Below are 22,845 nucleotides of genomic sequence, written 5' to 3' on the forward strand. Positions count from 1 at the left end.
TCACTACAATAAGAAAACTAAAAATATACAAATCTTTATTCGATTACGAACACACAGTACGATCATTATATTTGGCAATAGTAGTATTCGTTATCTATCTTAAATCTTAATCTTGCGTTTGACGTATCAAAAGCTTTGTGATGAGAAATTATCATTGAAAAGGAAAGAGCAAAAGAGAACGCTAAAAGAAAGAAAAAAAAAAAGATAGAAGAGAAAAGATTATACGAAAGCATTCTCAAACTGTCGAATCGAATTTCTGGGTAATGGCTTCCCTAGGACTCCCGCTGCCAAGAACATGGGCCCGTCTACGGTGAACTTAAATTAAGGGTGGACCCCTCATTTTCTTAAAATATTAAATCATCGTCCTGGTGTCGCAGCGGGGGCTACCACGGTGCATCCTCCGGGCCCCGTGGAACGAGCTCTGGGTGAAAAGGAATTAAAATTCATTGGTCTCAGAAACCCATGTCACCGGCCGAATGCCATCGTAAATACCTGATCATCTCTCTCTTGCTCTTTGGCTTTCTACCTCTCCCTTTCTTAAAAGGTCACCTTAAAAATTATACATCTAGAAACTTGCCAAGGGCTCTCACTCGAAAATTTTAGACCGTAACATCAGTAATAATTAGTCTCAGTAATCGATTATCGCCTTAACTTTCGAAGCTACGTTCTGGTAAAGTGTTTCTCAAATACACACATATATATATATATATATGTTCGTTGTGATCATAAAAGTACTTTATCTAATCGATTCATTTTATTAAATGTCAACCATGGATGGTTTCTAAATGACAAGATGAATTCCCTGACTTACTCTATCAAAGTTTATTTCTAAATATATATATATATATATATATATATATATATATATATATATATATATACAAAATCCATTATTGATTGAATAATTAAACCATTTAAGCGATTCTCATTTATTTGATCTACTGTGCTGATTCGCTTCATATATCAATCTTATTTTATGTACGACAGATCGCCGAAATTTTGTCGACAAAAATAATCTCTCGATGCTTGATAACTATCCTTATCTTCTATTTCTCCTTTTTAACTACTAGTCTTAAACGAGAATCTCAAATTAATTATGATTGTATATAACTTGATTTGAGCGCTCGTTGAACAATATTCGCGATTGGATTTGTTAATTATTGCAACGGTAACATCATGTCAAACATGTATTCTATATTAATTAAGTACTAATTTAGGTACTATTGTGTATCGCAGTTCCTGATTCACAGTGGCAGCCTCGCCGTGGGTTTAGGTTAGTATATATATATAACGTTTATCTATGTTACGGAAAATATTTTCATTTGCTATTTAGCTAACAATCATGATCTTTAATTTAAAATAAATAATAGAAATAGTTGTTGATAAATATAATATGAAATTGGGTATGCATTAACATTTTTTTTCAACATTACATAACGGAGAGTTATAAAGAGGTTGAAATCTTTCTAAAATTCACCTATCACCTCTCTTACATCGAGAGCATGATCTCTCTTGGGTATTCACAAGAATGTGTCGCATAAGTGGAGAATGGATAGGGAGAGACAGAGAAGATTCTAGGTTGTGTGAGAGAGGGAGTACCTGTTGACAGATATTTGCATGTGAATAGAGCTTTCTGTACCACTAAGCGATTCACCTAATCTCCTGGAGATTATTTTCTCGCGGACACAGGTTTTCTACCCATAGCTGCTTCTCGGTCCGCCATTATTATTGTAATTTTCTCTCTTCTCTTCTTTAATCCTTATCCTTAATCGACCTCGTCGATCTAACGTTACGCGTGAGTTAAGTTTAACGCAAAGGAAAAAGAGACTTTAAAAGAGAAAGTAATATTTTCTTCTCATTATTCTCAGTTTTACATATAGATATATACTTCATTGATAGAGTCTAATTTAAATCTTTGATTTTTAATCTCTAAGGAGGATAAAGAGTAAAACTGTAGAAAGGGCATAAGAAAAAGGGATAAAAAGAGATAGATAAAGAGAGAAAGAGAAAGAGTGGGAGGGAGGTAGAGAGAAAGCTAAGGTAATCGAGCAGAATAACCCGAGGCATCCAAGATATAGACGGCAATCTAAAGGGACCTAGATAGACCTAATTTAATTAATAGGCTTTGGACGGTCACGTTGTACATGCACGTACGGATTAATGACCGGATAACATTGTTAATTTCACGTCGACCGTCCATCATGTCAATGCAAAGATACGACACTGACAGTGAGCCTGACGTATACCTTACATTCGTATACTCCCCGACGTGCATTTCTGAGTACATGCGTGTACGAAGAACGTGCATATGTAAGTACCCTTTTGGCCCATAGGCGTAGAGCTATATGTTTTCTATAAGAAATAATATTTTTGCAATTTTATATATCAATATCCAAATGGATTTTCGAAATTAATAAATCATACAAACTTAGCCGAAATACTTTTAAAACTATTATATGTATTAATCTAATTAATGAATACATATAAAATGATCATATTTTTAAACATATTAACTCGCACGCACGTATACTTAATTACAAAAAAAAGTATATACTTCTGTAAGGGATTTACATTAAACTTTACATTCTATCTCTAACTGTAAATAATCTGTAAGACCAAAGAAATTACAGAAGAGAGTCCACCAAGATCGATGCCAATGCTTCGAGGTATCTTCATGATAAACACGGAGGATGACTATGATCAAAGTGCTTCGGTACACATAATTGGAGTATAGCGCCTTGAATAACACAACTTTAAACAAGCCCTTGCTAAAGTTTGTTTGTAATGTTCGAATTAGTTTAATCCATCTATCAATGCTCTATACACGTTACTTGCTTCGTAATATCTTAACCGAGAAAGTCATCCCATTGATACCAAAAGGTATCGGTGAATGAATTAGGAAACAAATTAATTGCTATATCTCTCTGTCTACCACTTTTCAATAGCTTTAAATAAAGTTAGGATATAAATAAAACACTCTTGATATACCAAGAATACCTGGATTATCCGTTGAAAAAGAAAAAAAAAAAAAGAAGAAGAATTATTTCTTTTTCAACCTTATCCGAATAACACCGGGTTGATGAACTTTGAAGATAATCAAGAAGGCAAGAGTTCTTCTTTTAGTCTTGTTCTCTATGTCATACTTTCTCATCGTCTGTGTTTCCTCGACGCAATGAAGGCGGCTGAAAGAGAAAGATATGGAAAGAGACAAGAATAACGAGGGCCGGCAGGGTGAGGAAGAGAGATAGCAATTAAAAGGTATTTATACACCAACCAATTCGTGATCACCACTCACGTCGTTCCTGAAGCTTGAATAGGTCCCTGGATGATGTATTAACTCATATTTGTCTCCTCACAATGCCCAGCTAAACTGTCTATCTCTATTTCTCTCTTTCTCTTTCTCTATCGTTTTCTCTGTCCAGGTGCCCGACGTTTTACACTCTTCCATCTCTCTGGAGATCATACGGACGACAGACGCGCATGGTCGACATTATAATAGGATAGACCATACGGAACGAGAGACCAGGGACTGTGGAACAACTTCTGGGAGCCCCGGAAGGAACGCGATTTCGTAAAAGGAAGAATTTCATTCCTACGAATGTACATATCGTGTTATTTATTTATGTATTATCCGTACAGACTTTATCCGTACTATTCGTTCTCTTTAAATAATAAAGAAAATACTTTCAAAGTGTAAAATATTAAAAAAAGATTAATCGTAAAACTACCGAGTCATTTTGAAGGACAGGTATCATAGATAGGACATGGTCGAAATAAATTTGATTCGAAATGTGTAGAAGAGCAAAAGTATAGAGAGAGAGAGAGAGAGAGAGAGAGAGAGAGACAGAGAGAGAGAGAGAGAGAGAGAGAAAGAGAGAGACTGATCTCCGTCCCTGCTGGTACAGTTCCACATTCCTCATTCTCAACGGGTGGTCCGTTCCTCGAACATGTCCGTCTTTGTCTATTCTCTTAGAGACGCGATAGTTCCGTTGCATACTTTTTGTGATCGATCACAAGACCTCGTCATTCTATGTGATAAGATTGCCTTTAATCTGCCAAGAGATGGAACGAAACGAGCATATCTCTCCTCGGTCCGACACGCGTCAAAGCGCGATGCGATTCCAATTGAAGTAATCAATTTTTAATCCAAAATGACAAGCCAAAAGAATACATGTCCAGAGCAACAGGGAATATTATTACATTTTTGTTTTTTTGTTTTCTTTTTTTTTCTATTTTACTGTAATTTAACATAACTATCTAATACTTTTCATATATGTTAATCCGAATATCTATGTACATTCAATTCAATTATAATAATCTATGCAATCTAGAAATCAAATTTCTCATAGACACTCTTCAGTATTCCTCTAAATCAAAATCCAATTGTATTTGAACAGTACGAATTCCCTAGATGTTCGAGTCGCCTACGGCGAGCATATTTTAAACGAATCATGCGGTACGCCGCCTCTCGTCCATCCTAACCTCATATGTTAATAATCTCCTTTCGTAGAGTCAAAAACTTTTGATTCGTAACAGCGTATGGTAAAAGTTACTCTACATTTCTTTTTTCCAGGTGAGGAAAAAAAAAAAAGAAAGGAAGGAAGAAAGGAAAGAAAGAAAGGGAAGAAAGGGAGAAAAAGCATGCTGGTGTCCGTAAAATTTATTAAAACCACAAACAGCGAAAACGCAGCCTGATTTCTAAAGCGTTCTGTATTTTTCCAATTCTGGCTGGTGCATGCGGTTAATTACCTACATCTACCGGACGGAACGAGATGGCAGTGTAGTGGATGATGTTGGAGTGGGGGAAGGAGATGGAAGAAGAGAGAAAAGCGTTACACTAGGAAATATTTCGAAACGTCGGCTGATCACGTCCGTAGTCGCGGACGCGCGCACGCTACCTCGCGTTTGCACGAGAAAACTTCGAAATTATTCTCGATTATTCAAATTCGCAACCCTTGCCGCGAGCTGTATGAGGGCCGATTCAAATTTATGCAAAAGTCCGGCAACGCGAATCTCCGTTCTTATTAATATGGATCAATTTGACGTTCCTCCTCTTGCCTTTTTCCCCTCTTACCGTTGGCCCTCACGTACGGCACTTCTCTTACTCTTTCTGCTTCCTTTTTTTCTCATGGTATAGCACCTTCTCAAATTGGACCACCTAACAGTCGAAGAAATGCTTGTACAAACGATTCTCTTTCTTTCTCTCTTTTTCTCTATCTCTCCTTATTATCCTGATTTCTATGATTTCTTCAAATTCCTTTGGATAAAACATGATGTAGATATTACTAAATTGTTGATTTACCAAATCATTCATATAATTTGTAAAAGTATGAATAGTACGATAATGCCCTTTTTGCCCTATTCAAATTTATTAAAAATAATCATTTTGATAATGTAGATGCATACATTGTACAATGCGATACGAAATGCCCATTTGACCTTATCCCAGCGATGTCTTCGACAAGTTCAATTGCCATCTTGTTCAAACCATCAAAAAGATTGTAAGGAAAGAAATAGAAAGAATAGTGCTCGAGAAAGAATAGTGCTTAGTCTATCCACATCTCGTACTAGGTAACTGTTTGGTCTAACAAGGAAACTTCTCGTAGCTTGAAATGATGATCATTCGACAGATCAAGTTTGATCATTTGCGTAATGTTGACATACAAATCTATGGTTTCAATTAAATTAAAAATTGTTAAATAAATATTGACTATTTGTCATTATAAATTATCGAAACGAGATTCATAACGTAATCAGACTTAACAGATTAAATTGTCAAGAATAGTTAAGAAAAGTAAATAAATAATCATCTTCGAAGTTTAAACCAAGAACAAAGGTTACTTTCACGATTATGAGGAATAAAGGTAAAATCACGTGATAGAGACGGATCAGTAGCCTCTTTCGAACGTGAACCAACCAGCGGTTTAAACCTTTCGCTACGGTCGTGGCACACACAGTAGAGAGTTTGCTGCACGCAAATGAAGAATTGTCAGCCAAATACGGTTCGAGGGTGGTAAGGGGTGTCAGTAGGGGATGAATGGAGCGTAATACCGGGTCTACCCTGATTGTTGCCCTCCCTTTACCTTTCTCCCACAACCTCTCGAACCCATCGGAATTTCCAGTACGAATTTCCGCCGGTGACTGCGACGTCACTTCCGTCCCAGAGACAAGCAGAATCGTATCCTTTCTCTAACTCGTTCCCGTTTAACCTTCCCACACTCTCTTGCCTTTTCCCACACACCAAAATGATCGTGTGCGATTCTACAAAGTTCTACTTGATCATCATGTTCAAGTGGATCTTCAAATTTTATCTTGCGTAATATGAATCTTTTCTTTCCTTCTACGAAAAATTTATTACTATAACTACAATTTTCTATGTCATTCAAATGACCAGATATGTTCTTTCTCTTTTTTCCTCTTCCAAAGTTAACGCATACTTATCTACCCTTTTTCAATGTTTCCTTATTAATCAACAATGTGCTTTTGTCATCATTATAATTCCAACTTCATGGTGTAATTTGTCCTCATATATTTAAAAAAAAAAAAAAAAAGCAAAAAAAAAAGAGTTTACGCATCGATATTGCTAAAACTTTTTATTGCAATTTTTTAAACAAGGTTTTTGCAGTCATAAAACTCATTTGAATGCATATTAAAATGTGCAGTTGTTCACTCGGTATTGGTTACATACAAATTTTTCGAGATACTGAATTTTCAAAAATGGATCTGTAAAGTAAAATTATTTTATAAATAGTTGAGAAATTACCCAAGTCGCTTACTTTTTCTATAGAAAATTATATAGGCTTTCTAGTTTTTAAAGAAAAAAATTTGATTTTTCATTCTTAGGTGGAACACAGAAAAGAAGTAGAGAGAGAGAGAATGAGAGAATGAGAGGAACCATAAGGATCTACCCCTTTATAGCAGACGTAAATAATATAGTTGAAAAGGTAAATATAATTACCTAACCGTGTATGTAACGTGCTTGTAAGCGACGCTTTTGAAAGGCGCTACCCCCGTCAACGTATTCAATGGCACAGCGCGCCTGCTTGAATTAAGATTTCAGTAGCTCCATTGCATAAGATTGCTCCGTAGGTTCATATAATCTAACTTAGACTATGCCACAATGTCCTTCGTTTTTTAAATCTACCAAAGCACAGTAAGGATACGCGTATACGGATATTTTCCATTAATCGTCGATTTGATATCAACGTTGTAAAATTGTATTCCTAATGAAAAATAAATAATCAAAAAATAGAAAATATTTGATTTGTTCATCAATGAATAAAAAATATTTTCTAATTGAACAAGTAAATACGTTTGAAGTGCAAAAAGTTAATGATATTTTTAGTCGAATGTTGACAAAGTAAATGTTTGCAGCAGCAAAGAAAAAAGAGGAAAAGAGATTGAGAGATGAGGGTGGTCGCGAGAAGGTACCCTTAGCTTTATTAGAACGGAAACGATGTATGAAGCTCGATTCGCATAATGTACCTCTACGTATGTACCTATCTACGTACGAAGAGTATTATGTATACGGTACTCTTCGAATAAACGAACGAAACGAAACGAAACGAAACGGAACGAACGAACGCGCGTTCGAATATACTATTCGTATGTGAGTACTTTGGTGGCTTGAGTGCGCTTCGAGTATTCGCGTAAGGTACGTAGGAAAAATATGTTCGACGTGAGTACGCGTATGCGGGGGTGAAGAAGAAAGGAGAAAGAAAGCGGGTGGGTACGAGTAGTGGTGGTGGGTCTTCGAAATAATTGGCTCTCTTGATCGCTGGCCTCGTTCGAAGGACCGGCTTTCAATATTCTTGTTGGACTTACCCCTGTTGAACCTTTGCCTTTTCTTAACTTTCCATTCCTTTTTCCGTGAGCTACGATACGCGTCGCTCTTTTTCGCGTCCCTTTTCTCTCTCTTTCTCTAGTTCCCTTTGGCTATTCGATCGTTCCTCAACGTTAGTTGAATGTTGTTGTTTCGTTTTTTATACTATTTCATTTTTCAGAAGAATCTGTTTCTTATTTCTGCTGTCTACTCCCGTCCACGATAACGGCTAATAATTCAGTGAATTTTATTGTTTCTCCCGTGGAACCTCCTTGATAGAGTCGAACGATCCAAAAACTTTTTTCTCTTCGATGTTTTTTCCGCAAACTTCCGAAAATCATTACGAAGTTCACGAAAGCGTTCAGGCGATCGTAAACTCGCGTCGTAAAGGTCGCCAAAATAAACGCACCTTACATGGTAGCCTAGCGTAGGCGGATGTCATGTCCCTGCAAAATCATTGCCACTAAAAATCAGAGGTTTCCGCAGGAAATTTATAACACTTCTCGCATATCTATCGACTTTCTGGTCTCCTCTTCGTCCATTCTGAAAAAAGAACCTCAATATTGTGGTCTTTGAATGGAATAAGAATCGCGGATCGATATTCTCTCTGTTCTAAAATTTCCAAATTGTTACCTATGAATTTTACAACTCTTAATTTATTTATCCATAGTAACGTTCGTAGTGTGGCTATGTTGCAAATGATCACACTGCTTTCTTGAAATAAAAACCTGAGTAGGATTGAAAAATCATATTAGGAATCTACTTGAATCAAACGAAAGATTATGATACTTGTCACAGTTTATGAAACGTACAGGACACGGTATTGGAAACGCGCTAATATTGTAAATATGAACTAAACATCACGTTTCTACGATCTAACCTGAAGATAATGCTCGTAAAAAGATATAGCTGAGTATATACCGTTAAAGAGCATAAAGGAATACAAACCAAGACAGACATACATATTTAGGATTACTCGATTGGCGATCTCTCCTTGTTTGAGAACCTGTCAGTCGATCGGTAACTACATAAAAACACACTTACACTAACTCGTACGTGCCTCTCCCTGAGTTCCTCAAGCCATGGCTCGTCGTTTAGTCGGCACCCCATAGACGGTCGCAGGCGCACTTGTCAAAACTCTTATCTAGAGTCGCATCTACTAGGTAAGAAAAACAGCAAAGTTGAACCGCGGTAACTGGTTGAGCTGGTGGTTAGGTCCTGGAGAGAAAAAAGAGAGAGAGAGAGAGAGAGAGGGAGAGGGAGAGAGAGAGAGAGAGAAGGAGAGAATGACAGTTAGAGTAAGAAAACAATGGAGTATCCTCGAAGAACCTACAACGGCGGGCTACGTTCGGGAAAAAGGAACAATGGCGTGACCAAGCTCACGGAAGGTTTCGGATAATTGCAGTGGATAGCTCGAAAAGGTGCCGACCGTGAAGGGTTCCGATCGGTACGCTTGTCACGAGGCGTTAGTATATCTATCGCAAGAAGCGAACTTCCTGCGACCCGAAAAGACTCGTTAGAAGGTTTTAGGATTGTTTCTTTGTAATCCAATAAGGATAAGATTTCTCTCGAGAGGTCGAACCCGATGAGGATCGACGTCAAGAGGAATTGTTTTTTTCTCTTTGCCGACTGAAATACACGGCATGTTTCAAGGTAGTTGAACCGAGAACTGTCAAAATAAGCTATCTCAAAGTTGAAATCAAAAGAGGAATGTGATCCTTTGAAAATATATTAATGGGACCTGTTTGAATTGTGAGTTTTTTAAATATTCAGATTTTCTTATTTTCAATAGCAATAAAATTCATACAATGATAATTTTTGATAACTTATACATTATCAACAAATTGTATTTTTAACATTTATCGATATACGTATCTTTAATATCTACATGAGTATTTCGGATTTGAACGTCAATTCTCTTTACCCAAAATTTATTTCACAATATTACATTATAGTATATCTTTAATAACAAAAAATAAATAATTTTTACAGTAAAGTTAAAAATGACGATAAGTCACATTGTACAATCACGCGATGATAAAACCACTTGGATGATTTCAGATAATAGTTAATCAAACGATCAATACACTTGACTAATACACTCTTCTGATGTTACAAAGTATCTGATTAATTGTTTTAATCAAAATTAGCTGACTTAAACGACCCTGAATAACATGAAACGAAAGAGTTCGCTGAAAACGAAATTGAAGTGAATACTATTAAATATATTTTATTAAATTTCAAACGAACTATTTCATCGTAAAAAGATCACTTTAATGTCTATAATATACTCAATCTCAAAAGAAAATAAAAAAGAAAAAAAAAACTTAGAATCTTTAACATTTTCAAACAACTTTTTACTAACTTATCAATGACTTTTTTTAGCGATTACTGTCCTGTAACTGTCACACTTGCGTTAAAGATGTCCCGACTCCCATGATGTCCTTATCGGTTTAGAAAGTTCAGAAAAAGAAGCAAATGGTTTGCTACGAGAGGTTAGTTCAGCACGTTTCTACGTAATTGTTCAAAAAAGCGACTCTCGATAGCATGCCAAGTTACCGTCGGTCCGAGACGATGCTCTTTTACCGGTTCATTCACCTGTCCGATAGCCTCAAAGTATCCGGTTGACTCGATTAAGGAAATGCAACAACCGTGAAGAAGTTAACTCGATACGTAAAATATCAAATATGAGATCGTTTTTGTTAAACGAAAATTTATATAGTTAATAATAGTGCGAACAAAGAAATACACGTAATTCTAATATATACAAAACAATTCTAATCTATGTTTACAAGTTGATATCGTGGAATCGTTTCATTCAGACGGTCACATACAATCAATGTAGATTACTTACTTAGCACGTTACTTTTTAAATAATAACGCTTATGTTTCTCTTCATCTAATAAACGAAGTAACGTCCTTCCTGTTAAATGAAAAAAAAAAAAGAAAAAAAAAAAAAAGAAAAAAAATAATACATCGTTCGTAAAAGTTCATTGGAATGATCAATGCCATTTATTTGAGATAAAAATATACGACAATTCTCAATTAATCCCTTTAGAATCGGAAATTAATTAATTAGCACTAGAAAGAGCGAGTTGGCTAAACTTTTCTTTAATATCGCAGTGATCCCCCCGAAATGAATTGCTCTGATTGTTGTTGTGAAAAGAATGAACCTTGGCTTTAGAAACGGGCGGGAAAGAACAGCGCATTCGAACTGCTTAAAAGCGGACAAGCTACTAGTGCGCACGAGTGGAAGAACATGAGAAAAGGAGGAAGAGAAGAGAAAAAGGGGAGAAAGAAAGAAAAGAGAAAAAAGGAAAAGCACAATAACGCTCCTCGGCGATAAGTGACTAACCGTTGGCGACGTTGAACGCACAGCGACGAAGAGGACGAAGATTGGAGAAGGGAGTAAGAGTATCGAGAGAGTGAAGGAGAGGAAGAGAGGATAGGAAGGCGGAGCGTAATAAAAATAAGTAATTACTGCGAGTAATCCTTCTCCCTCTTCTCGATCCGGAGTAGAGAGTGTCGCGTCTCCCTTCCAGGTACCTCCTTCCCCACGCGAGAGAGTCGTTCAATTAACGGGAATACCGTTGTCCTTCCTTCGCTCCTCCACCACCTTCAACCTCCCACCAGCGAGTCTTGCGGAAAAGCTCCCCGCGAAACCCGCGAAATGTTTCACTCGTGAAGTCGCGTGGAGCTGAACGTACCGCCGGAGGTGGTGTATAGAGCAAGCTAAGAGAACTCTCTTTCTCTTTTTCACTCTCTATCTCTGTTTCGCTGGGACGCCCCTTCTTCGCTCACGCCCCTGACGTTAACCCCACCAGGCGGCGTTAACGGCGCGCGACTCCCCTACCGCACACTCTTTCCCTTCTGTATTGCTCCCACTACAGTGCTCTACTGCCGAGCTCGATCGTGCTCGGCTTCGCTCGGCTCTCTATTTCTCCCCCTCCCCTCACCCTTCTACCCGACAGACGCTCCGTGAACGCGTCGCGCGGCACGAAGAGCGGTGGTGGGGGTATTGGCCGTAGCTCCACTCGCTCGTCGGACGTCGTCGCGTACAGATGTGCTGTTATCTGTTGTTTATTACACGCGAGCGATAGTGTACCATCCAAACGCGCGCGTTTACATTCTGTGGTGTTTCTCCATTGCTCGATTACTTTCTTTTCTTTATCTATCGAGCTTTATCTTCTTCTATTTGACAAAGAAAAAAACGATACGAACTAACGAACGAACGAACGAACGAACAAACGAACGAACGAACGAACGAACGAACATACGAACGAACGAACGAACGAACGAACTAACGTACCAACGTACGAACGAACTAACGTAAGAACGTGACGGAAAGTCAATGGTGTGTGTGAACAAGAGAGTTTAGTGTGACAGTGCACGGATATGAATTCTCGAGACGACCGCCATGCGTCTCCTTCGCCAACGAAGGATCCTTCCTGGAGACACGGATTGATGCCACGGGATCGTTTCTACGGTGAAGAGCCACTCGATCGTCCTAACTTATCGTCTTCAACTCGATGAAGAACGATTGGCCAAGACGACGGCTCTCGACGGTGAGGATCTGTTTTCTTAAAAAGGAAAGATTATAAAAAAGGAAGAATCGATACATCAACAAAGTAGTTCGCGCCTTTTTTTTAATTAACTTCTGCCTTCTACATCGTCGAGAGAGGGAAGCAGAGAAAGAAAAAAAGAAAGAAGGAAAGAAAGAAAGAAAGAAAGAAAGAAAGAAAAAAGAGAGAGGGAGGGAGAAAGATAGATAGAGAGAGAGAGAGAGAGAGACATTGTGTGTTCAACGAGAAGGATAGTGTATTATCTCAAGGATCTAAGAGTAAGAGTGAAAAAGCCGAGTATCCGATTTTTTGACGGTTGTGATAATTCGGATCTACTTCGAATTGGTTTGAAATCGATAAAAAAAAAAAAAAAAAGAAAAAAAAAAATAAAAAACGTGACACGCAAGTGGTGGCCCACGAGGAAAGATAAACCTCGTAAGTTTTCTTAAAGATTTTCTTCCCAAGGAGATTGTAAGATCGACCAACCCACGGCATGCCGTGGCTCGAGGTGAGCAAAGTTTATCTTCTTAATGTCGATGACACTCCAATAACGTGACTCCGAAACGTATATTTAAAATGTATCGCGTTGTAGTCGTAATCTGAAATGCGTGAAATTTAAATTTTAAATAAGTGACAAGTGTTCTTTCCATTATCACCTATAATCCATGAATTCTATTCAAGGATCAAACAGAACGATTCTTTATATTTTCCTAATATTTAAGTCAGTGAAATTCAAATCAGAATAATATATTGGTATCCTTGAAAAAGAACTTTTTAGGAATTATTTTAAAATGCCGAATATCTCGTACCGACAAGGAAGTTCATTTCGAACGAAGAGCACGACGGAGACTGAATGAGAGGAGGAGGAGAGAGAAGAAATTTCCGTGTAGGAAGCGTCTGGAGAGAGTGTCGGGACACGCAGGCGCGCCCATTCTCGCCACGTGCTCGCTGCACTTCGTTCAGATTTCTATGCCGTTGTATAGAAGAGGTGTTAAATGTTCTCTCTCTCTCTCTCTCTCTCTCTCTCTCTTACTCTTTCTCTCTTACTCTTTCTCTCTCTCTCTCTTTCTCTCTCTCTATCTCTTTTCTTTTTCTCTTTTCCTTCTTTTTCCTCAAAAATTGTAATACCAAACGAACAAACGTATATACATTGAGAGTTTGTATATATCTATATATCGAGGGTAGATAGAATGCGACGTAGCGAGTTGGAGTTCGCTACGTTGGCAAAACAAGTAGTCAGTTACGTGAGTGCTGGCGGACGGCCAAAGAGCTTTGAAGTTTCAACGTTGAGCATGAATCTCTTTTCCCTTTCTTTTTCTCTACATCACTAACTCTCTCTCTCTCTCTCTCTCTTTTTCTCTTTCTCTCTCTTTTTTTTCTCTCTCACTTGCTCTCTCTTTCGTGATATAACTCGCGGAGAGACACGCTCGACTTATTTTTCCCCTCTTTTCGTCTTTCCGTTCTCTTTTCTGTAATTCACGCGGGGTATTGCCACCATATCGCCTTTGTGGCGCGTCCAATTAGCTTGGCCTTCGTATGTGCACACATATGTACATACTGAAAGAGAGAAAAAGAAAGAAAAAGAAAGCCCACGTTCAATGAAAGTGTAACTAGGGACCTTATCATGAGCGTATGTGAAACTCCCGATTCTTGAAACTCCTCTGAGCCGCACAACGGACCGATCGATTCCTTATTATTTTAATTGAAAAAGAATTTAAACTATATCACTCTAAGCCTTTATAAAAATCTTTTTATTCTTTAATTAATTTCAATGTCGAATGATTCAGTTGTTCCATTATTATTATAAATGACGTAAGATAAAATTAATAATTCAGCCCGTCATCATCACCGTCATCGTTATGAATATGATGCTAGTCGATATTAGGAAGACTTAAAAGTACCTATATTGTTGAGTTTGTGCGAAAGTGGCAGTTTGTAATTAAACGACGACCTTATCGTAACCGGGTCTACGTAGGTTGCTTGAATGTATACGGGAATGAATTAAAATGTAAATATTTGATTAAAGTTAATCCCAACCAGGTGGGTAGACTGGTATAAAAGAGACGGAGAAAGAAAGGCCAGGATAAGGGTTTATAAGAGCGTATAAGAGAAAGAGAGACAACGGGAGGGAAAGTGAAAAAGGTAGGAAAAAGGAGGTATAGAATTAGAGAGAAAAAAAGAAAGAGAGAGAGAGAGAGAGAGAGTGAGAGAGAGAGAGAGAGAGTTAAAGAAAAGCATGGTGGTAGTAACCCTAAGGGGTGCTTTTTATTGCCGGTTTTTATTAGCTGAGTAGGTGTAGTCTGTTTCTCCCTTCGCAAGGCTCTCTCTCTCTCTCTCTCTCTCTCTCTCTCTCTCTCTCTCTCTCTTTCTCTCTCTCTCTCTCTGTCTTTCCTATATACCAGTATACACATATACATCCTTTATTCGAGTCCACGATGCAATGAAGGAATGGCGGGGTAGAGGGTTGATTAAAATTACCGTTGCGTCAGGAATTACCCTGTGATATTGAAAATTAAATTAATATAATACAATACCCCATCCCTTTCCGGTAGCCGGTGAGATTAATTAGTTATATTATAGTAATTAAAAGTTAAGTATACCTACGTATCTCACCAAAGAATCCATCATGGCAGTATGATATGTACATTTTTGTAAAACTTACAAAATCTCTATTTATAAATTCATTTTTGTATTAACATATAAAAAATTATTCTTTCATTTTTCTAATTCAACATTAAGACAATTTTAAAATACGTGAATTATATGATTTCGAAGGTTATGCCAAGCCAGAAAAAAGGAAACAAAAAGTATAAGAATGAGAGCATGCATATATATATAAAAGCCAGTAAGAGTTTAAAGTATAACAGTTGGCAAGGAGAAATGGAATGACATTAAACGTAATATATATATATATATATATATTACGTTTATGCATATATATATATATATATATATATATATATATATATATACATATATATATAGCATATGTAATCATAGCGAAGAAATGCACATACGAGATAGTACTAAGGTATAACGGGCAAAGATGCTATATCAATTATTATTCACGCCAATTTATTAAAAAGGACTGCTATGAAGCACATATCTTCACAATTCTTAGTCAACTGTAGCTTTCTCATATATTCGTCGACCGAATTCAATACTTTTAGATGTCCCTTCTTCCCCCTCTCTTCTCTGCTTCTCTCTCTCTCTCTCTCTCTCTCTCTCTCTCTCTCTATCTATCTGACAGATAAGTTTATAACTATGTTATGAATACGCTTCCTTTCATAAATTATCGAAATGCTTTCAAGAAATTGTAGGATGCATTAGCTTACATTACGGTACTTCCATTACATTATGAATATTACTTCGTATATTGATGAGGAGGAGTGGGGAGAAAAGCAGGGGTAGCGATAGTGGTGCTAGGAGGGAAGAAGAGGAACACGGCATAGAGCCACATCGTATTTTATTATTCTCGACATTTAAAATAGTTCGTGCTACCGTGATAGTTATTACAATATTACGAAAGGCATTAACAAAGATAAACATGATTATTTAATAAACACATCAAATGGAGTTTGATACATTTATTTTTTTTTTCTTTTTCTTTTTTTCTTCTTTCTTTTTTTTATATTTTTTAACCATTTTAATAGTTATCACATAACAGGCATATTATACAGCGACAAAATATAACGAATATGATATCCTTAAGATTTTCTTAAAATAATTCCAAATTTATGCGAAAAATAGTTTAGCCCATTATGCATATTTTTGTTTTTGTATGCATACACTCAACATACTCACACACACACACACACACACACACATACACTTTAGACTTTCTTCGTTATTACTACGTGGGACGCCTTGATGCATTAACTTGAATACATCCATGAATATTATCCCGTACTTTGGCGAGTACACTCGGAAGGCGATGATTGCAATGGTGGTGGTAGCAGTAGGGGAAGGAGATGCTTCGGAGATGTAAGAGAATGGAGTGGGGGAAGATTGGCGAGGGGTCGGCTAGTATATAAGGTATAAGGTAGTCCATTAGCGTTAATATTATAAACGTTAGCTGCCCTCTGGCCATCCCAGTAACATGCTCGCGCGCGCATGCGTGGTCGTTTTCACAAACATACACACGTACATACGTATACGAATACTCGGTTCTTCCTACACTCTCTCCCTCTCTCTCTCTCTCTCTCTCTTTCTCTCTCTATCTCTCCCTCTCACCCTTTTCTCTCCCCCTCCCTCCACTCTCTCTCTCTCCTTTCGTACAAACGAACATTAATATAAGCTACACATATATATGAGTACGTACACAGTTATACGTGGTCAGACTTACGCATACATCGACAAATATTACGCGAACGTTACGTACACCGCAGCTCTTAGGTGTTCTGTTACCATATATTATCCCCAGACTCAGTATTCTACAGGGTGACCGGATTGAGATCTGACACCATTTGTTTCGGACCGAGTCGATGGCTTGTTTTGGATTTCTTTCGATATTGGGCTCTTTTTCTGTAAGAACATAAATGATTTTAATGGCAGTTAATTCTTCGTTAAAATAAATTTCAATTAGACATATCAATCTTCTTATTCTATAACTTCAATACTAGAAAAACATAGTTTATCTTTATCATATATATTTTAAATGAGATTACATATAGTAACCTGTTCGTTTATCAGATATATTAAGATTGTATTTATATATATTATCTACGTGTATTCACATATACTAGGCAAGAGGCAAGGGTCTAAAGGTACTCCGATTCAAGAGGATTTCGCTAATCCTGTGACGAGGATGGTTTTAACGGTTGGCCAAAGTGCAAAATGGAAACATGGGGTTTCTACGGGGTGAAGGTAGGATAAAAAGGCCAAAGAAGAAAATGTCTGAAATATATTTCGATGCACCTGCTTTAGGTGCATAAGCTTTAGACTTTTAGTTTTAAACTGCTTTGGTTTCTTGAACCATAACTACATTGTTGTAAGGAACATTATGACCTTTTTATTCGTTGATATTTGAAATATCAATCAAAATCTCTTTCGAAATGATAAAAATTTTTAATTCTTCATGGAGAAAAATCTGAAATTAATAGTTAAAAAAAAAAAAATGTACGAAGAAGAACTGAAAATGTGTAGAAAATATATCACCGAGCATATAGCGGTGATAGGAAGAAAAATAGAAGAAAAGAAGAAAAATCGTCATTAACAGATTTTTGTTGCTTCCACATCACGTTGTATAACACCATTGTTAATACGAAAAAGGATTGGTCGCCACCGCTTCTTATCTAGCACAATATACTTAAGATGTCGACTCGTACACCCTCATTCGTTTCATAGACGCACACATATACACGTTCACAATCCTTATAGCAACCCCATCTGTGCTATATCGAAACACGGCGGTTACCTATCCCTCGGTAGGTTCATGGAAGTCACTTCTAGAAAGAGAGAAAGGAGAAGATAGAGAAACGAACGTATACTGGATTGGAGCAAAAAAAAAAGAAAAAAAAAAAAAAAAAGAAAAAAGAAAAAAGAAAAGGATAGAAAGAAGTGGATATGTACGATGTTACTAGCCCTTTCCACCATCTCCCCCCCCCCCCCAAGAAAGTAATAACATTAATTGGTATAAGTTCGAATCGGAGCGAGCTAGTTTTCGATAAGGGGCAATTTTCTTGAGCGAGAGAGAGAAAGAGAATGGAAGGTCAATTTTTCCTCGGCTAAAGTGCTTCGATCTAATCGAGAAACGCTTTCTCCTTTTTTCTCTCTCTCTCTCTCTCTCTCTCTCTCTCTCTCTCTCTCTCTCTCTCTCTCTCTCTCTCTCTCTCGAAGAGACGACCAACCATCGTCACGGGGATGGTGGGGAGATGGATAGGGTAGACAAGGGTGCCTTTCTTATATTATGCTTCTTCCTTGTTACCTCCGCAATTAATTGTACGCGAGAGGAACGTTCCTCTCGGATTATGGCGGGCGGGTCTAAAGAAAATAGTCGAGGATCGTTCTTTTTAAAAAGACGTTAATTAAACATCGTCGCGGGTAAGAGAAAATTTTCAATTGCCGAGTCATTCACATTGTTGGAAGGAGAAAGAAAAAGAGAGAGAGGAAGAGATGGAGAGGGGAGGAATGGCTGGATAGATGGAAAGGGGAGAGAAAGAGAGAGAAAGAGAGAGAGAAAGAGAAAGAGAAAGAGAAAGAGAAAGAGAAGAAACGCTCGCCGGCTGTTATCCTGTCGCGAGCTGGAGATCTTCGGACGAGCAAGGATCGGTGAATTCGACATCGATTTCCCAGCAATTTCGCGAGAGTCGAGAACCCCTGCCCAATGTAGAATCCTAGGATCTCCTCTGACGTCTGCTTAATTAATTACTATCCGCGGTTTTAATTAGCCGGGGTTCCTGTCTTCGTTCTCTCTCCCTCTCTCCCTCTCTCTCTCTCTCTCTCTCTCTCTCTCTCTCTCTTTCTCTTTCTCTATTTCTCTCTCTCCCTCTCTCTTTCTCTTTCTCTCTTTCTCTTTCTCTCCGTCTCTTCGCCCCTCTCTTCTTCCACCTTCCACTACTCTTCCTTTGCCTCCCTCACTCCCACTCCTACATACGCATACATTTAGAGACGCGCATGCGCATGAGTCCTTCTGCATTTACTATGTCTTTCTCCATTTCTTTCTCGTTATTTTTTAAATTTCTTAGAATATCTTAAAATTAGCCAAATCGATATGAAAATTTGAAGAACTTTTTATCATAAATAGATTTATGTTTTTGAGATTGTTAATAAATTATTAACAGTAATTTGTCACAATAGATATTGTAATAAACAAGAATATAGCATTTCATGATTTTACATTGAGCACCACTTGCGTTATGAGATGTCTTCCGGAATCGCAAGAACTCCTGCCAGCTGACATGACTGTTTATTGTTCTAACTATGCTTAAATGGAAAAAAAATTCACACGTAAGCGTCGGGCAAGTTAAGAAATCGCTCTTAATCATACCAGTCTTCTGGATTCTGGTTTCTTGTGGCTTCTTTTATATTCATTTCTTTCGTTTTTTATTCGCTTCAAACATTTTTATTTTCAATTTACTTATATCTCTTTTCTATTTATTTATCTGTTTATCTATCTATTCAAATATTCATAACAAGTAAATAGAATATAAATGATCGATAAAAAAAAAAAAAGAACAATTATGATAAATTCACATTTTTCCATATGTATTGGGAAGTTGTACAGAACGTGTAAAAGAAATAAATTACGAATTCAATCGTTCACGCAACACAATCCTAACGCAAGTTTTCTATTTTTATTCTAAATTATAGAATTAAGGAAATTCGAAGAATGAAAAAAAAGATAACGATTAACGTTGGTAGGAAATTGTCTCGGTTGGTGGAAGTTAATTACGCTATCGTTATATACCAGCAAATTATGGTATTATGCAACGAATACCTCCTATCTTGAGTTCGATAAAAAGAAAGAAGAAGAAAAAAAAATGAAAAAGAAGAAGAAGAAGAATATACTAGCAGCACGTTCGACGAGTCTTCTGATGATGAAGGAAAATGACTCGATGATGTTTAAATCGTTTCACTTTTTTTTTTCCGCGATATTCTACTCAAGACATGCGATTCAAGATAATTGGTAGTAAATTAAATCGAAAAGAAAAGTTAATTAACTGTTCGTACGGTTGCATAAACTGAATAATCTTCCTCTTTTAATATTAAATTCGTTTCTCTGATCTACGCTTTGAAATAAGCAAACTAATTTTTAGAAGTAGAAATTTTTGTTCGAACGATAGGATATTTTAGTAAATTTAAAAAGAAAAAAAAAAAAAAAAAAAAAAAAAAAAAAAAAAAAAAAAAAAGAAATTAAACGGAAAAAACGTACTATACTCCGACGAAAATTTGCTATTACTCAGATTACTCATTATTTCGTTATTGAAATACCAAGCAGTTCTAAATTCACGACACTTCGATGAAGCTTCTGCGAATAGGGTGATTTCATTTTCAACGACTTTACGTTAATTACTTAGTCAAATCTTGATATAACTTGAATTCCGTAATGTTTCTAATGATTTTCACTTTATCTGACAAGACTTTATATATATATATATATATATACATATATATCTTTGAACATTTCCACATGGAAGAAATCACATAGACCTAACTATTACTTGATTGATGTTTTTTAAATTAATTTGCACCGATGCCCTTTCGGTATTGTACATTCATTGTGCCGCATAACGAGTATCGTTTTCGATTTAAATTTATAGATGGTGTTAGAATAAAAAATGCAAGTTACGTAGTTACGTACGGTTGGTACAATAACGTGCGCGCGCGCGCGCACACACACACGTACATACATATATACGCACGCACGCATCCAGGCACATTCGCTTGCTAGCTTGCGGTAATTTATGCATGCTTCGAGCGTTACGTTTATTGGGACACAGGCGAGAATAAATAGAATTTCTCACGGCGGTGGGATCGTACGATACTCTCCGAAGTAAAAGCTTCCACTGTCGCACGCTCCTTTCGGGCACGCACGTTCACGCCTACGTAGAAACAAACTATCCTATCCGTGTATGCCTATGCGTTTGTGTTTGTTGTCTACGCATTTTTTACATAACCGTTATGTATGTACAACGTGCCGTATCTTTTCAGATATTTTATAACAACACCAAACGCCCGAAGAAGAGAATTCACGTTAGATTAACTCCGATTCAGCAATGTTTCGTGATAGATCGTTAAAAAGCTCTTGTAAAAGATTCGAAGCTTTTATTTCGTGTTACCTTTTTTACTCTCCCGTTTTTTTTTTTTTTTTTTTTTTTTTTTTTGTTGTTTCGTATTCCTTCATGAATCAATTGTAGTTGAGACGAAAATAATTTCCAAAGAGAAAACGAGTTTGAACATCAAATTGGAATACGAGCACAGGAGAGTAGGAATAAAGAAGGCACCATATTAGCCGCAGGGGATGACCGGTCGGAGCAACAATGGAGAGACAATGTGTTTGTTGTCGATTAGCGAAAGAACCAGGCGAGGTTTTTACGAGAGCAACAGTCAAGGCGGTCGCGAAACGGTGGGCAGAGACGGCAGCTCGTTTACAACCGAAGAGAATCGGGGCCCGTGGGCCGAATGACCCTCTTTCTCCCCGTGATTCTCTCTCTTTCTTACTTTTTCTATCTCACTTACCTCGACTGCCTACCTAATATTTACAGCAATTCTCTTTTTTTGTCAGGATCGCTTCAAGATATCTCATGGTGACCTTCATACATTTCTTTAGCCCTCCCTTTCTTTCATTTTCAGTTTATTTTTATCATTGGTATTCGCAGAGCGCGTCATGGAAACGCAAATAATATAATCAGGATCAATGAAACAATTTTAATTGTCTCTGTAATTTCGTACTATTATATGAATAGATGTTTACCTAGAAATTGAAAGAAAGACAGCGGATACAGGTGTACATCTTGAACACATACGAATGAGGGACACCTGAGTCCGTAATTATTTTGAGCGAAAACGATGCCAGGGGAAGAACTTTCTCCATCGGGAAGCTTTAATTGCATCAAATTCGATTAAACCGATACACGAGTCGCAGAAGGTCTTCTTATCATCTCAACTATGGTTTGAGGGTCTTCTCGATTGTCTTACAACCTGTTGGTTCAATACGTATGCCTAACGACAAAAGATCGTTATTTCCTATTGTTATAAGCAAGTAGTTAGAAAGATGACTGAAATGAAAAAAAAAAGAAAAAAAAAAAAAAAAAAAAAAGAAAAATATCTTTCTTTCTCTCTTACACGAAGAAAATAACCTGAATGAAGATATTCGTGTTTGATAAATTTTCATATCATTCGTTTCGGCGATATCAATATCAAAGAGACCTCATGTAAGCTTGATTTTGACGAGCCGGTATATGGTTTATTTTATCGATAAACAAACTAGGACATGCTATACAAATATAACTAGACTTCTTCATAAATATTATCTCTAGATCGATATTATTATCGACAAGAAACTCGCATACCATCTACGTCATTTTCTTCTTATAAACGAATTCCTAAACATATACATATAATCTACATATAATATGAACATAGTAATTTCTAAAATTCTTGTCTAAATAATTAAAAAATATATATTCGTAATCTAAACGAATCATATAGCATTTAACGTTATTACGACAAACTCATAATCATTGAAAGAAGCCTGCTGATAAGATCAACCAATATAGATAGCAGGTGGATTTAACGAAGAGAGCGGTCTACGCGACAAGCAAAAATTTAATTAGCAAAAGCCCGAAAATTAATTGCTTGCACCGTCTTATTGTGCTCTGTCCCCGTTCACCCTGGCGCACCGTCTCACCCTCCCTGAAGCGTTACCGGGAGACCCGCAGCGTCTATATACACCGGGAATGTAATATTCACAACAGCCTATATCCAAGCCAGCAGTCAGGGTGCCCACCTCTTCCTTCT

The 22,845-nt window shown here is 37.1% G+C and overlaps 1 protein-coding gene and 2 long non-coding RNA genes across 14 annotated transcripts in view; 2 read left to right on the forward strand and 1 right to left on the reverse strand.

Moving 5' to 3' along the window:
- The window catches only part of LOC124952842, a 32,895-nt gene extending 25,566 nt beyond the window's left edge, over positions 1–7,329 (forward strand). Inside the window, exons 2-3 of the long non-coding RNA XR_007102037.1 lie at positions 3,423–3,600; positions 4,574–7,329. This is a non-coding gene — a long non-coding RNA (uncharacterized LOC124952842). The remainder of the gene's footprint in view (positions 1–3,422; positions 3,601–4,573) is intronic.
- The window catches only part of LOC124952841, a 50,985-nt gene extending 38,404 nt beyond the window's left edge, over positions 1–12,581 (reverse strand). For 2 of the 10 annotated variants that reach the window (XR_007102027.1, XR_007102032.1), the window contains exons 1-2: positions 11,304–12,581; positions 8,867–8,981 (exon numbers count right to left, since the gene is read on the reverse strand). This is a non-coding gene — a long non-coding RNA (uncharacterized LOC124952841). Of the gene's footprint in view, positions 1–1,874; positions 7,224–7,824; positions 8,366–8,455; positions 8,551–8,866; positions 8,982–11,303 lie in introns of those variants that run through there. The other 8 variants (XR_007102031.1, XR_007102030.1, XR_007102036.1 and 5 more) reach the window with 8 other exon arrangements.
- Positions 11,728–22,845, forward strand: part of LOC124952836 (thyroid receptor-interacting protein 6) — a 91,655-nt gene continuing 80,537 nt past the window's right edge. The window contains exon 1 of one of the 3 annotated variants that reach the window (XM_047503329.1): positions 11,728–12,892. The gene's annotated coding sequence lies outside the window, so the exon portion shown is untranslated. The remainder of the gene's footprint in view (positions 12,893–22,845) is intronic. The other 2 variants (XM_047503330.1, XM_047503328.1) reach the window with 2 other exon arrangements.

The sequence above is a fragment of the Vespa velutina genome, chromosome 11, assembly GCF_912470025.1.
Source record: "Vespa velutina chromosome 11, iVesVel2.1, whole genome shotgun sequence".
Taxonomy (NCBI): domain Eukaryota; kingdom Metazoa; phylum Arthropoda; class Insecta; order Hymenoptera; family Vespidae; genus Vespa; species Vespa velutina.